General features: G+C 50.4%; 1 protein-coding gene across 5 annotated transcripts in view; it reads left to right on the top strand.

Moving 5' to 3' along the window:
- The first annotated feature begins 1,790 nt into the window (after positions 1–1,790).
- The window catches only part of PPFIBP2 (PPFIA binding protein 2), a 147,103-nt gene continuing 138,485 nt past the window's right edge, over positions 1,791–10,408 (top strand). For all 5 annotated transcript variants that reach the window (XR_005983897.1, XM_041730031.1, XM_041730028.1 and 2 more), the window contains exon 1: positions 1,791–1,937. The gene's annotated coding sequence lies outside the window, so the exon portion shown is untranslated. The remainder of the gene's footprint in view (positions 1,938–10,408) is intronic.

Below are 10,408 nucleotides of genomic sequence, written 5' to 3'. Positions count from 1 at the left end.
AGAATGAAAGTCTCTAAGTCCTGTAGCAGCAGTTCTTAAACTTGACTGCACATGAGAATCACCTAAGGAGCTCTGAAAAATCCTAATACTAGGCTTACTCCCAGACCTCTGTAGGTAGGACCCAGACAACAGTTATTTTTTAAGCCTCCTCCCCTCAAAATGGTTCCAAAGTGTAAGACGCTGGAGAGCCAGGGACTTGCTCCATTTTTAAAGGTAATTTTTAAAAAGCAGTTGTATAGTTCTAAGACAGATTAACATTTTCTAGGGGCTGAGGTTAGGGCAGCGTGTCCATTGGGGCAATAACATGTGGGATTTGGAAACGCCCATGAACTCATGTGAACTGTAGACCTAGGTCTACAAAAGCCTCTGCTGCTATTTTAAGGAAGTGAAAGAGAACCGAAGGGTGTCCTGCTGTAACACAACTCTTGTGGGCCTCAGCCTTCCTCTGCTGGCTTTGCCTTTGGTCTGCTTCTGGCCAGGTTCCTGCAGTGACAGGAGGCTCATATTTGCCGAGGTGGCTTAAGTTCTGTTCACATGTAAAAGTCTCCTGGGCATACTGGTAATTTCAGACCACCGGGTCATCTGAAAAAAGATGTGCCTTGTGGAATTTGTCCAGCCTGTAGAAATGTAGATTAAAACTGAGGCCCGGGCTGTAGTGACTCCTGCCAGAGCTGGGGACTATGCCAGAGTCTGTGGTGCGGATGCCATCCATGGCCCACAGGGATTTTAAATCAGCTGAATTGAGCAACCAGCCCCGGAGGCCTGGGCAAGGCAGCAATCTAGCAGTACAACTAGAGGGGATTCAGGCCATACGCTGGGGGAAGGCGTTGGACTGAGTCTCTAGGACCCATTCCTGTGGTCACAGGTGCCAAAGCTTTCCCCGTCTGTGGAACCCCGTCTAGGTGCTGAGCAGAGGGAAGCGCTTCTTGTTCACAGACCCGGCGCAAGTGTCTTTGGTTGGGGCTTGACCACTAGGGGGATCTCCACCCCAGGTCGCGGGGTTCAAGCGCAGCCAGACTCTAGGGTGACTCAGAGCCTTCCAAACTCTGCGTTTGTTGTTCAGATACCGGGAATGAAGCTGCCCTCGGGACAACCTCGATTTGGACTGCATCGCACGGGTCCGGGCCGTCCGAACAGCCAAAGGGCTGCTGCGCTGAGCGCGCCTCTAAGTGTTTTTTTTCTGTGGCTTCTCTTTGCAATTCTCCATACAAATTGCTTTTCTGCTTCCTCGTCTGCATTTCCTGCGACCGGCCGGGAATGGTGCCGCAGGGCTGGGGAAGCCCGGGGGGACTGGCAGCACTAGTGCCGGGAACCGCCCGTCGGTCTCCCCGGGGTCGTAAGGGTGCTGGGGGGGGGGGGGGGGTGGGTTTGACAGGAGGGGGCGGGGCTCCGTGGGAGGCGGGGCCTCGTGGGGGCGGGGCCTGCGGGCTCCGAGCGCGGCCGGGGGGGCGGGGCCTGCGGGCTCCGAGCGCGGCCCGGGGGGGCGGGGCCTGCGGGCTCCGAGCGCGGCCCGGGGGGCGGGGCCTGCGGGCTCCGAGCGCGGCCCGGGGGGCGGGGCGGGGCCGCGGCTGGGAGGACGCGGGGAAGGCAGGTTCGAAGGGGCGGGGTTGACGAGGCAGGTCCCCGAGGGAAGGGAGCCGGGGGCGGCCGGGTCCCTGCGGGCCGCCGCGCAGCAGGAGAGGGGAGGGGAGTTGGGGGGCGGTCCCGGGGGAGGGGGGCGGGAGAAAGCGGGGAGTCCGGGACGAGCCTCCCGTGGGTCCCGCCCCGTCACGTGGGCTCCAGACCCGGCCGCCGCCGCTCGGTCGGCTGGTTGGTCGGTCAGTTGGTCGGTGGGTCAGTGGCCTGCAGCTCGGCTCGCGGCTCTCATGTTCGGAGGTGGGAGGGACACGGGAGCGGCCCGCACACCTGAGCCGCCCGGAGAGGAGCCCCGCACCCAGGTCAGTGGGCTCTCCCCACGCCCCAGGTCCCTCGCGCGTTCCGGACCCGGAGCCCCCGCGGGTGCATTGCCTGGGGAACCGAGAGCCCCCAGGTTCAAGAACCACCCGAGGGGTGGGAGGCAGCGCCAGGAAGGGCCCCAGAGCGTGTCCCAGGCGCGAGGACAGGGACCCTCTCGCTCTTCTCCGGCAGAAAACTGAGAGGAGGGTAAACCTCCCGTGGATTTGCTCCGAGTTTCCACCCAACCCGGGACCTACGGACGACCCGCGCCCCTGCAGGTGCCAGCGTGGCCCTGGAGATGCGCAGGAGGGTCAGAGCGGCGCGTCGCTGAAGCACCGGCGGAACCTCGAGGGCCCACGGTGGCCGGGCGCTTGGGTCTGCGTGCGCAAGCCCAGCTGTTCGGGCGTGTGCAGATGCAGCGCCCTGGCTGAGGCCAGCTCTGTACTCTAATTGCGAAAATGCAGCCTGCCCATCCACATCTCGAGCCGCCGCGTCCCAGCAGACAGCCAGATGGGCAAGGTTTTGCTGGAAAGTGGGCTCCGCCTCTCCCTCATGACGTCCCAATTCCAGACCTGCAGTTTTTCTTCAAATGAAAATAAGATTATAGATTTAGAAGCTAGCATTTCCGAAGTTTGCAGAGGATTGAAACAGGCATTCTAGCAAACCAAATCCTTAATCCTCTTAAAAAACAAACCCAGAGTATTGTAGTTTTCCTTTTAGAGCCGCTGGGTATGTCGTCAGGTCGGTCCCTCTTTCCATATTTTGGTCTGCTTCAAATCCTTTTCTTCATCTGTCTCTTTCCCAGTGCCTTAATCGATTCTAATACAAATCTGAAGTGTTTCCAAATTTCATGTTGCGTTTTGTGAGCTTAAATGTCCAACTACAGAGAGGTAATTGGCCGTGCACAGAATTCATCTTCAGTATGTTCAGTCTTTGATTATTACTTGAGTATGGTATGGAAAACAAAAAATTATTTAGAGATTATTTCTCTTTTGGGTGGCAAGGCAGCCCATTACTATTCTAACTAAATTTATATTCAGACGACTTTGAAGTCGGAAATGAGAGAGATTAGTGAATGGCTCACTTACTGCAGTCATCCCTGATTTTGTAATGCATGTATTCTTCTTCTTACTTAGAGATTTGATGATGTGCCAGTTATTAGCTTATTGCTACTGAGACAAACAGAATCATGGTCTCTCCTGGGGTAGCTCCAGCAGGTGTGCTGGCTTTAAAACTGAGCAGAATGAGAGTACCACGGAGGGGGGGAAGAAGAGCAAGGAGTTTTGGGAATTCCTGCCTTTCATCTGAGCGAAGAAGGTCTGGGAAAATTTCAAGAAGCAGGTGACTTGTGTGATGGATCTCAGAGGATTTCTCCTGGGTGTCTCCAGGCAGAGGCGGGTAGAGCCTGGGCTGAGAGCTGTGTGTAGGCTGACAAGCACCAGCTAGCTGTGAGAAGTGGCAAGTGGTCCAACTAGGTGCTCAGGGTGAGTGCTAGACGGTAGAGCTGATGACAAGGATAAAGCATGGCCCCAATGGGCCATGAAGGTCAGGGGCAGAAGTCTGGAATTGGAAAGCGTGGGAGCGAATGGCAGGTTTTAAGCAAGGGATTGACTGAAGTTTCGATGAGCTTCTCAAAGACCTTGGCCCTTGACCTTCCCAACCCCTAGCCTGCACTGGAGAAAATCCAGTAAATATTTGTGGAATGAATGGTCAGGCAACACCTTAGAGCTGAGCTTTTCAGCCTATAAGGAGCTTAAGAATCACCAGGAGGGTCTTGTTCAAATGCAGATTCTGATTCCTAGGTCAGGGGTGGGACCTGACTTGTAAACTAGGGAGCTTTTAAAGAAAATGAGTGAAAATATCAGTGAGGATGACAAAACATGAGAGACACCTAACTCTGGGAAATGAACAAGGGGTAGTGGAAAGGGAGGTGGGCGGGGGTTTGGGATGACTGGGTGACCGGCACTGAAGGGGGGCACTTGGCGGGATGAGCACTGGGTGTTACACTGTATGTTGGCAAATTGAACTCCAATAAAAAAAAATTTTAAAAAGTATATGGAATGAAATGGGTCTGGGATGGTGTTCCTAGGTTCCCCCATGTGATTCTCATGAAAGCTAAGGTGGCCTGCTCAAGCCTACTGTGGCAGAGCCTGGAAAGGAGTGAGCAGAGGGGACAGACACTGGGGCCGAGGGGCCAGTTAGGACACTGAAGTTCAGGCCTTATATTGGGCCTGAAAGAGTGGGACGGGTAGGAGAGACTCTAGAGAGGTAGACTCATGGGCCAGAGGCTCAGGTTCTTTTTTTTTTTTTTTAATATTTTATTTATTTATTCATGAGAGACACAGAGAGAGGCAGAGACACAGGCAGAGGGAGAAGCAGGCTCCATGCAGGGAGCCCGACGTGGGACTCAATCCCGGGGCTCCAGAATCACGCCCTGGGCTGAAGGCAGCCCTAAACTGCTGAGCCACCCAGGCTGCCCCTGGTTCTGTCTTTTAGACTGACTGGACACATTCCAGAAGTGAGGAGGGGGAAACTATTCTGAGAGAATTCAGCTTTGGGGAAAAATGGCATGCCTTTCATGCTATAACTTTTTGTTTCTTTTTAATTTAAAAAAAATTTTTTTTTTATTGGAGTTCAATTATGCTATAACATTTGATGTAAAATTTGGAAGTTGATTTTAACGTGGCCATCAAAAAATTTTTTTTATTGAAATACAAATCTGTTCATGATACTTCCCTACTTCAAATCCTCCGGCAGATCCCCTCTCGCAAAATATGAGGAGCAGCTAATATGAATGCATCTAATGAGGCATCTAAACCTGTACTAAATTCCCAGATTGTGCACCCCCATTCAAGAAGTGACCCTGAGGGAGAGTGGGGGAGAAAAGATGTGACAGTGTCACCACTTGGTGTGGGTATAACAAGACAAACTTTTGGCAGCTTTGTGTTGTCCTGAGTCACTGTTTTTCCTGCTTCCTCCTTACAGCAGTTCCACTTTGTTTTCTGGCATCATTCTTAGGTTTCAGCACTTGATGGCACTTCTGTGTCTCAGTGTTCCAGAATCCCCAGGTGGTCTCACAAGGGTGGGCTGTATCCCTTCTGGACTGTGAAAGCCAGGCCTTGTTCACCCTTGGGAAATCTTCGCGACCTCCATTCTTATCTCTGACACTCTGAGTAAATAATCTAAGAGATGCTGTCCTGGAGCAGTCTGCTTAGCTTCAGACCCAGATCTCCTTGTGGCCTTGTGATTTTCCAGGGGGGCCGCTGACTCTCCGCTTTGTCTTCAGGAAATGGATGACTTCTACTTAGTGCTTCTAGATAATTCTTACTTTGGTGGGCCTCTATAATTCTTGCGTTCATTTCCTCTGTCACCTGCACATTTATACACACACAGAACTGGCCCTTCCTGATCCTTCCCTTTAGGTTGCCCGTCCATAGTTTTTATGTTCTTGTGAGGGGAAAAAAAAAAGTAAAACCTATTTAATCTTATTTGACTTTATGACATTGCTTTAAATAAGCAAATGTTAAATGTGTTAAGACTTGACTTGTGTACTAGTGTTGTAATTTTTCAAGTTAAAAGTGTTCCTAAAGGCCACTTTCTATATCTTATTTTTCCCAGGTAAATGAGGCAAAGCAATTCTAAGACCTTCTACATACATCTAGCCATCTAAAATGGAGAGTTGAATCCTTCTGCCTATACAAACAAGTTAGCTATTAGAGGGTGATCAGGGTGTGCTACTCTTAGGATTTTAGGGTGTCTTCAAATAGAAATCTCAGTGTTCTCAGTAATGAAAAACCTGAGATCACATGCTTGTGTAAGGAAAGTGCTATTCACCCAGTAAATCCAAAAAAGCAAATGGATAATTCTGTCCCTATTTTGCCTTTCTGACATTTCCTTGGGAATCTACAAGAACCTCTCCTTTCCCTTACCCCAATAAGACCATTTAAGTGTGTGCTAAGCAACTATAGAATACTAAATAAAAAGTTTGACCAAAACAAAACAAAACAAAAAGCACCATTGCTCTTTTTTTTTTTTTAAGACTTTATTTATGTATTCATGAGAGACACAGAGAGAGGCTGAGACATAGGCAGAGGGAGAAGCAGGCTCCTTGCAGGGAGCCCGATGTGGGACCCAGACTCCAGGACCACACCCTGAGCTAAAGGCAGCCGCTCAACTGCTGAGCCCCCCAGGCGCCCCAGAAGCACCATGCTCTTAATCACCATGTTCCATGCCATGTAGGCAGATATCTTGGCTCTGTAATATATCTGTAGATGGAAGATCTACATGAGATGGGATAGGATTGCTTCCTTGGTAGGATAAAGTGTAGCATCCTTGTTTGGCACTCGAGGCCCTGCAAAGGCTGGCTGTACTGTAGCTCACAGCATCTCCACTGTTCCCCAAACTGAGTAGCTCACCAGTTTCTATCCTAGGTGCCTCTCTATCTTTGCATGCATTGTTTGCTCTTCCTGGAAAGCTCTTTCCTTGGCTCTGCAAGATGAATGAACTCTTATTGAAACTTCAGGGTGCAGATCAAACTCTTGAAATCCCTCTCCGCCCTTCACCTCCAAGTTACTTGGACTCTTCTCTCTGGTGTATACATAGAGCCTCAATTAGAGAACCCTGCTCTGGTACTTAGGCACTCTATTTGCAGGTCTGTCCACACCCGCTCCAGCCCCTGAGCTGCTCTAGGGCTGTCTATGCATCAGCCCTTGCGTGCAGCCCTACACTTAGCAGATGTCCAGGTAGAGTTTGTGGCAAATTTGGGTTCTGAGCTAGCTGGTTTTGCAATGTGTGCCTCAGTAAAAGGGGGGAAGGGGTAGGTTATTTTGCACCAGAGATGAGGGAAGAAACGAGAACAGAACCTGAAAGACTAGGACAAGCCCAATGAGGAGTGGCCCATATGGCTAGAGTCAGAGGGTGGGGTGGGAGGGGACACTGGGAGAGGTGAGACTGGAGTCTTAGGCTAGGGAGAGGTCATGGGAGGCCTTGAACACTGCAGCTAAAGAATTGAAATTTTATTCCCATGGCATTGAAAGTCTTTCAGTGTGGAAAAGGCATGGTGAAATCTCTGCTTCCAGGATGACCTCGGGCAGGTTGGAGGGACAGGGAGCAACTTCCTGTGAGAGTATGATGTTGGAATAACCCATCGAGGTAGCTTAGGATATAAGTCAAGGCAGGGGCAGTGGAGATGGAGAGGGAGTGATCTTGCCAAGAAATCCTGCGGGATTGGGTGACTGACTGGATTTGAGGGAGAGAAAGGCAACAAATGGGACACTGACACTTTGTGCTAGTGTGCTGGAAGAAGAATGAGGCATTGTTGGTACCATGAGAGCATGGAGGCGATTCTTGGAAGGGGGAAGGGTAGTGAGAATGGTTGGTTTAATTTGGAATCAGAAGAGAGCCTTGGGTACTTCCTTACATCATATATATATGTATATATGACACACAACATACATGCACACACATGCACACAAGGGTGGTGAGCCTATCCAAAGGAACCCATCAAGGGTCACCTGCTGTTGGTGGCAGAACCCAGACCTCCTGGCCTGGCCCTCTGGCCTGGGGCTCTATCCTTTGGAACACTGTGAGCTGGCCAGAGAAGAGTTGCCAGAAGGTCCAGAAGGAGATTCCATTAGGCAATGACAAATGGGAAAGAGCCCAGGTTTGGAGTGAATTCTGTCTACAGAACAGCTAAGGCTGGAATCTTATAGGTCAAGGACTCAGAAGGGAAGTGTCAGCTAGTAACCAGTGCCAATGTGGCTGTGGAGGCTCATGAGTCCTCCTTTCTGTCCTGCGGCCTAGATATATATGGGCTGATAGGAAGCAAGAAGTGCTTTATGGTGTGGACACTCATACCTGTTAGTGCTCAGCATGGGTACATATGTATTAAATAGTTTTTCTGGGAATACAAGCACCAGTCTATCAAATCTCCAGAAAGTTGTATTCTAAGACCCAAACAGTTACCCCCCCCACCCCGGCAAAGTTTAGGGACACATCCAATTAGTCAGAAGAAGTTGCCTGTGTAGTGTTGGAGCTGGGGTGGTGGGTGGCTCCAAGCAGAGGCCTATGTGTGTGTAGGGCCAGTGTCAGGGATCCAGATGGTTGGGGGAGGGCCATAGCTATCAGGTGAGGAGAGAAGACTTTATCTAGAATCTGCACTGCTGCCTGGAGACTCAGTAACCCTGAGGCTGGATTTCTTCTCCCCACCTCTCCCCTCCACACCTTTCTGCCTGGCCAGGCTCTTCAGCCTCCAGCCTCCCGGGACAGGTCCAGCCTTTGGCGTGGTACAGTGGTCGCCTTAGTTTGCTAAGGCAGAGCTGGGTTAATGCATGTGAAACATTTAGGTGATTGCCTGGCACGTGGTAATTGCCAAATGAAAACAAAGACAAGGAATGCTGGGATTCAGCTTTGAGGGAAACTTGTCGAGCCTCGTGGCTCTTTTGAATTATGCAGTTGGATCTGGGAAGTTTCTGCCTTCTTTTGAGTTTTTGTTTTCATGGTTCTTTACTTATATATTTTTGCTGATACCAAAATGTGTGCAGAGCCTTCTCATCCATGGTGAAGAATCAAGGACGGCTATAGGTCGCAGACTTGAGATTTGGGTTGTCCATGTCTCAGAATGACTTCTGCAGAGGTGAGTGGGTGGAGGGCCTTCTGACAAATCTCCAGGAACAGACTGTTAACTTAGGTGAGGCTATGGGGAATCCACTGTAGCCCAACCTCTCCCTAGGCCTGTAGCTGCTGAGCCGGTCCTGGGTGGCTCTGCTCTGGGTACATCTGTTTCTTCCTGGTGATGAGGACAGGCATGGGGAAGGATTGATGCAAATCCCAGGGTTACTCTGCCTGCTTAGGGATAACCAGTGCTTGCTGGTTGCTGGGAATGTGCTCAGTGGGCAGAGCCAGAACTCCTGCCCTGACTCTCGGGTGAACACATGAATCCGCAGTGAGTTGTGTGTGTGATTGGAATGTACCAGTCACATGTAGCTGGGCCTCTCAGCTGGGCAGCGACCACTCTGACTGGGAGGGCCACTCCTGTGACTGCACTGGTATCCCAAGAGGTCTTAACAAACTTCTCCAACCTGCTTCTGGCAGAAAAGCCCAGAAGGCCTTACCAAAAGCAACTCCTGAGGTTGACAGTGTATGTGTGTGCATGCGCGTGTGTGTATGTGTGTGTGTGCGTGTGTGTGTGTGTGTGTGTGTAAGAGAGATAGAGGGAGGGAGGAAGGAAAAAAGAGTTGTGGAGGAACCCGGAGGCCTGTTGTAGGAATTAGGGAGAAGAGAAGGGCAGAGCCACAGCTCAGGCTAGAACAACAAAAATGAGTTACCGTTCATCCTCATACACATAGGTGGCAAGTCCTCTGTCTTCAGGGGCAGCAGTTTCCTTCCCCCAACACAGGCCTTGAGTCAAGGAGGTTTCTGCATGAATTGCTAGCTAGCTGGACATTGCACTGCTTCATGAAGGCAACAAAGGTGTGGATAGACTGGCCCCCCCAGAAACTGCTTGCAGAGGAAGGATGGGGGCAGCTTCCAGCTTGGTGAGTTTTACAGCGGGCTTGTCTCATCAGGTGGGTCATATTATTCCCATTTGATGGGAGGGAAATAGGTGCCAGAGAACTAAAGTGATTATTTATTTATTTATTTATTTATTTATTTATTTTTAAATTAATTAATTTTTTTCTAAAGTGATTTTTAAAAAAGATTCCAAGTATTCAATTTAATTTATTGTCCAAATTGGGATACTTTTGAGAGTGAAAAGGAGGCAGACAAATGCTGAGCTGGGTGGGATCCTAGGGTGACAGGGCTGTCTTGGCAGATTAGGTATGTGGTATGGAAATCCAGGTTTAGTAAGCAACCCAGGCAGGTGAGCAGTGGCATGGGGGGTGGGGGTAGGGGGTCGGGGGTTGAGAATCCAGGAGAGAGGGTTTCAGTAGGGGGAGGGGAGAAGTTAGAATTTGCATTTGGACAGGAAAGGCAGATTCTTCTAATTCAGCTCTTTACCAAAGCAAAGGAATAGTTCTTGGCTCTGACACCTGACCTTGGTGGGATGTCCTGAAAAAGTTTTATTACATAAGCTCTTCCTGTGACCAGCCAAGACATCTGGTTCTTCGATGCAATGTGCTCACCCGGTAACAACAACCAGCACCGTGTGTGTCCGGCTAGGTTTTCGCTGTGCCAGCTCACTGGAGCTGCACAATGCCTCAGGCAGGGATTATTGTCCTGCTTCTGAGGATGAGGAAACGGAGTCCTGCCCCCTGCCCACCCGCAGCATGGCAGGCAGCAGCTTTCCTCCACTGGGAGGACTTCGCCTCCCTGATCGCTGAGGACCCTGCTTGCTCTAGCGTATGGACTTTGAGCCAGATGGCCTCCATTTAAAGCCCACTCTACATGGGTTTGCTGTTGCTTCTCTGAGCCTTAAGCTCCTCATCTGATCAATGGGAACAATAATAAGCCTATTTCATTTGGTTCCTGTAAA

The sequence above is a fragment of the Vulpes lagopus genome, chromosome 15 (assembly GCF_018345385.1).
Source record: "Vulpes lagopus strain Blue_001 chromosome 15, ASM1834538v1, whole genome shotgun sequence".
Classification (NCBI taxonomy): domain Eukaryota; kingdom Metazoa; phylum Chordata; class Mammalia; order Carnivora; family Canidae; genus Vulpes; species Vulpes lagopus.
The sequence above is the reverse complement of the archived record's forward strand: the minus strand, read 5'-3'. Positions and strand labels throughout refer to the sequence as shown.